Here is a 5760-nt window from a genome sequence, read left to right as displayed (position 1 = left end):
TGATCATATGCATCATTGACATTAATTGCGTGTGAGAAAATAAATTTACGTATACGGGGGTCATCCTTGGAGAGAAAAATGTTGGTACTGGGGCTCTGGAGTCGTAAAAACCGTGAAGCTGCTTGGAAACCTGCGATGTGGGTCTCAAGCGAGAGCCTGTTTGTTTGGTTGTAAGCTGTCCAGGGTTCCCTTTCTCCAACATATTAATTTATCGATTAGACGTGCGTTGATGAATCACAATCACAGAAGATTCACGAATCACCGGAGATTTAACGAGTGAATGTGGTCCACTCAACACGCCATGTATGGCGTATATTGACAGGACAATGCATTTCAACACCGTGCAAGTGACAACTCCTCAGTTAACAGTAAACTGAAAGATGGCATCTTTGGAAACGTGATCATTTCTTGCAAATGTTGCTATATAATTTACAGGTTTAATTAGACAAGGACTTGATCCAAGAAACAAATGGCAAAGAACATTCACTCAGAACAATGAAGAAGAAAGACCAGTATACTGTTTCAAAGGGGGATTTGAATACCATTTTTCCCCACCATATTACCATAATCTAATGTCCCTAGAATGCACGTCGCCCGCACGCCTTCACCATATTGCAATCTTCAACAATCGATTTCCCGTTTCCTTTCTCAGTCCAAGTTGTTCTCAACGAATAAACATCGTCGGTTCCATCAGATCTTCAGTTTGAGCTGATGTTTAGTTGTGTTTTTTGACCAAGTAAACCCACTATAATCCACACTCTGCATTGATTGATTGTTTATATCACAGAAGATATCCAAGCTACCGATGTTCCGGAACTGGCTGAAAATCATCAGTCAGAAGGTCACGAACATGAAATCTTTCCTCCAATAATTCAGATCCAGAAAAGCTGAAAAATGATTACTTTCTTCCATCAAAGCCCATCGTGTGATTCATCATCATTGGCTGCAAGGAAGGACGCTGGTATCTAACAAAGTCGTCGAGGAAGATTTCAAGGGGAGCCTGGTTCACCATCTGAGGAAGGCGGAGAATCTGAAGCATCTGCAAGAGCGTCAAGCATTGTAATAACATCACTAGGGTCATCCAAATAGTACTTCGCTTTACTGGGTTTCTGTCCAACAGTACAAGCAAAAACACTGGTATTAGAGGAGAGGATGCCGTTTGTCATAGCACTACCAATGATCTCAAACATATCCTCATCAGATCTATCGTCGCCAACACACAGTACAAAGTCAGCCTGCTTCCCCGTCTCGTGCATTGATGTGAAGATCTTTTCTGCAACCACGCCTTTACTGACACCCTATAAGGCACAACAAAATTGGGTTCAATCATCACTTAACTTAAAAAATCAATTGGTTTGCAACAATCCTTAACAACGTAATGTAGATCTCTTTTATCATCAGCAAGCAAACTATTCGTCTTAAACTTTACTAAAGTCCAACTTTATTACTGTGGTTTCTCTGTGAGATTGTTTTATGAGCCAACGTCAAAGCATTGCCATCCTTCACAGTTTAAACTTGACGAATGTTTCTCGTGAGGATACTAAACAAACCCTCATTTTCTAAAATTCCTCAAAGTCACTTGATTAAGATGCACGCAAGCATAGGGTTATTACGCATATTCTCAGAGTTTCTGAGCATTTTCAGTGTGCTACACTTGCCAAATGCAAAGGTGCTTATTCAGACAAGGTACCAGTTCTAAGCATAATATTCTAATTTATGACTTGCAAAAGACCCCTAAGAGACGAAGGAAGTGAAGAGAGGACGCAAATCAAAAAATCAAATAAGGATGGCTGAATGGAAATTTCTACAGATTGCAAGATGAGAAAAATATATGTTGTGTATCTTCCATGAGTTCTAACAATGAAAATGGGGGAAGTTGGAGCTTTTTCTGTGATAAATAGGAACAGGTAGTCGATCATAGTGACAATGGTGATGTCCTTATATATTTTTATGTGACATTGGACAAGAATTTGCATTAACGTAGAGAGTTAAAAATTGAGAGAGAGTTAGGACATTCACCTGTGGCTTCACTTCTACAATGTACTGACCACTCTTCACAGCAACGGGTTCATTTGCTAGCACACTTTCTAAATGGTCGAGCAACTCTTTAGCCTGACTGGATCCAAAACCAGAATCTGCATCTCGATGGTGCCAAACCAAGGCACTCTCCTTGGTTTCAATGCTAGAACCATCGGTGGCTTCTGTGTAGAGTTTCATAACTGGTTCAGCTATCTGTATCCAACCAAAGTCATTGCTCTGCCCGCAAACTTCCCAATCCTTGTTAGCAGACCACCTAACAAAAATCAATTTATGTTAAAACCAAACAAAAAACAAGGATAACTGTAAAGGACAAATAGATATTGGATATACCTCATAAAATAACCATGTTCAGCAGCAATTCCGAGTTTCTTGCAAGGAGAAAACCACTTGCTCAAACTATCCCTTCCTCTTCCACTGACCACAAAAACAGTGTTTTTAACATCACCACAAAGCGTATTAATGAGGGAGATCACTTCTTGACTCGGGCTCTTATTTATAGATGTTTGAGGCATCACAGTGCCATCATAATCCAGTAGAATCGCCCTATTTTTAGATCTCAAATAAGCAGAAACGATGTGATCAATAGTCAGCTTTCTGAAGTTAGGATCAAGTGCTATAACCCTGAAGCCGAAGCCCAAACCAATACCCCAGCAACGCCTTCTGAAATGGTCTTTGCAAGTTCTCTCCATATCTTGGAAAACACTTCGTGACCAGTATGCCACGTCATGTGTACTAACATACCTATAATGCTTCTCATGGCGCAACTGCTTCTCGGGTTCCTCCATTGAAATTGCCTCATTCATCGCCTCCGCCGTTGATTCAATATTCCATGGGTTAACCCGAATTGCACCACTTAGTGAAGGGGAACATCCAATAAACTCTGATACTACTAGCATGCTCTTCTTCGGCCCACTGTGTTCTAAATTAGAATCTGATACAGAGTTCCCTTGCCTGCACACAATGTATTCATATGGAATAAGATTCATCCCATCTCTCACAGCTGTGACAACTACACACTCGGCAATGGTGTAATATGCAACTCTTTCACTAAGAGAGACTGGCCTATCAATAAACACAATGGGTTCATAACCAGTCCGACCAAATTTTTCATTAATTCTTTTGATGCTTGCCTGTATTTCAGCCTGCGTTTCCTCAAGATCTTTCCCTCTTCCCCTTGCAGGGTTTGCTATCTGTACCAGAACTGCTTTCCCCTGCCACTTTGGATGCTGCTTCAGCATCTGTTCCATTGCCAAAAGCTTCAAGTTGACACCTTTAAAGACGTCCATATCATCAACACCCAGCAGCACAGTCTTCCCCTCAAACTGTTGTTTAAGTTCTCCTACCCTCCACTCCTTATCGGCAAGCTTCAACACTGACCCAATCTGCCCCATATGAATCCCTACAGGCATTATCTTTATCCCAACTGTCCTTCCAAAATAATCCAGCCCAATATAACCCCGCTTTGACTGATACTCCAAACCCAACATCCGACTACAACAAGACAAGAAATGTCGAGCGTAATCAAATGTGTGGAACCCAATAAGGTCCGAATTTAGAAGTGCCTTTAGGATCTCTTCCCTTACCGGTAGAGTCCTATATATTTCTGACGAAGGGAATGGGCTGTGAAGAAAAAACCCCATTCTCAATCTATTGAATCTCCTCCTCAAGAAGGTAGGCAGCACCATTAGATGGTAATCATGAATCCACACATAGTCATCCTCCGGATTTATTACCTCGATCACCCTTTGTGAAAAAATCTTATTTGCAGCCACATATGCTTCCCACAAAGACCGATCGAACCTCCCACCATGGGTTGCTGAGAATGGAAGCATGTAATGAAACAAAGGCCACAAATGCTGCTTACAAAACCCATGATAGAACTTGGACAAAATGTCGGGCGGCAAAAAAGCTGGAACACTCTTGAATTTATCCAACAGGAGCGCTGATACATCGTCCTGTTCATTCGAATCCACTTCGACACTCAAAGAACCTACATACAAAACCTCCATATCTTCAGGTAAACCGTCCTTCAACTGCAATAACAATGAGTCCTCATCCCAACTAAAGCTCCATCCTTTATTATCCGGTCTCCGCTTGGCTTTCACAGGGAGCTGATTGGCAACAATAATTATCCGGTCCTGAACGATCGAGGACGGAACATCCGAAGACACGCTACCAGCCTGCTCATCATCAAGCTCAGATATAACACCGGCAACGGTCATTACACGCGGAAGCCGCCGTCTTTCGCGACCCATTACCGGAAAGTTCCCGGAGGCTAGATCTAAAAGATTGGTATACGATTTGGACATCATCTTGAACAGAATTTATCTGGGCTTCCCCAATCCAACTCAAAAATCACAAACAAGATCTCACAAATATAAACCTGACCCAAGATTCCTTGCCTCTTCAAGTAACAAAAATTATGCAGGATCTGTAATAACATGAAATAAACAGGCATCAACATATAGCAAACTAAGCATTGATTCCAACACCCAAATTAGATTCAATCACTGCAAATAACCATTAATTAATAACACTTCCAAATACCAAAAACTGCAAAAAAACAGCATAAAATCTCATGTTTCAGTTAATATCCAAAAACAAAGTACACCCTAGAGAGTGAATTGAAATATTTCCAAAAACTGAAAGAAAAACAAAATGAAAAAAAATGATACCTTCAGAGGTTTGAAAGAGCAAATTTTGAATCTTTCCCAGGAACAATATGGATCTGAAAATTCAAATAAAATATTAATTGGGGGTGAAATCAGCAGGAAAGAAATCTAGGGTTTGGTTTGGTCTTCTCTGAAAGTGAACGGCCAAGAGTCACACTTGCAAAAATCTCTCTCCCCCTCTCCCTCTCCCCATACAAATATAAAAGAAATATTTTTGCTTCCCTCTTTTTGGGGGAACAAATTGAATAAAAAATATTGTTTGTGTATATTTTTGGAAATTAAAATTTCGAAAAACAGTAAAAAAAGAAGAGGATAAGGTTGGCCAGTAGACTTCCCAGTAATGCCAACTGGCCCTTTATGCTTCAAAGCTTCTCCCACGCGCGTTTACTACCGCGTGCCTAGGAATTTAGTGACGTGGCGAAATCCTGCACGTGCGTTGGCATCCTACACACCGTTTGAAAAGGGCCGGGGACACGACGTCTTTGTACTTCGTAGCCCACCGCCCGGGTCCACGCGTCGCCGAATATATATCCACTCGGTGAAAATGATCCGCTGTTTTAGCGTTCAGGATAAATATCTGCTCTCATTGGTAATTTTTTTTTTTTTTTTTTTTTTAACAAAGGGTATTATTAAGGTGTAGGAGTCGGTCGGCTAATATTTGTTTTCTGCGAGAATTAAATTTAAAACTTTTTACTTATAAATAAAAATAATAATACTCAACAGTATCAAATGATGCGTCGTTGAAAATTATTGAAAAAAAAAAAAAAAAAAATTGGAATGACGTTGGTGATTGGTGGGGGGCACAAAAAGTGCCTTTTGTGCAATTTGCCACATGGTGCCATATAATAAATACGAAAAATACGGACAAGGCGATGCCAAGGGGGGATGACGTCATCGGTGACGTCACCCAATAGTACCACTTGGCAGGCACGTGGTTTTGGCGCGGACTGTAAAAATATGTGGGCATAGGGAGGGGAATTTACTAGTATACCACGCACTTTAAACTACATTTCACACTCTATATTTGAGGTAATTTTTGAAAGAGTAG

The 5760-nt window shown here is 40.7% G+C and overlaps 1 pseudogene; it reads right to left on the bottom strand.

Moving 5' to 3' along the window:
• Window positions 1-381: 381 nt before the first annotated feature.
• On the bottom strand, window positions 382-4916 carry LOC137725260 (probable alpha,alpha-trehalose-phosphate synthase [UDP-forming] 7; annotated as a pseudogene).
• Between the last annotated feature and the right edge of the window lie 844 nt (window positions 4917-5760).

This window comes from Pyrus communis, chromosome 2 (assembly GCF_963583255.1).
Source record: "Pyrus communis chromosome 2, drPyrComm1.1, whole genome shotgun sequence".
Lineage (NCBI taxonomy): Eukaryota > Viridiplantae > Streptophyta > Magnoliopsida > Rosales > Rosaceae > Pyrus > Pyrus communis.
Note: the sequence above shows the minus strand (reverse complement) of the source record. Positions and strands in the feature narration are given on the sequence as shown.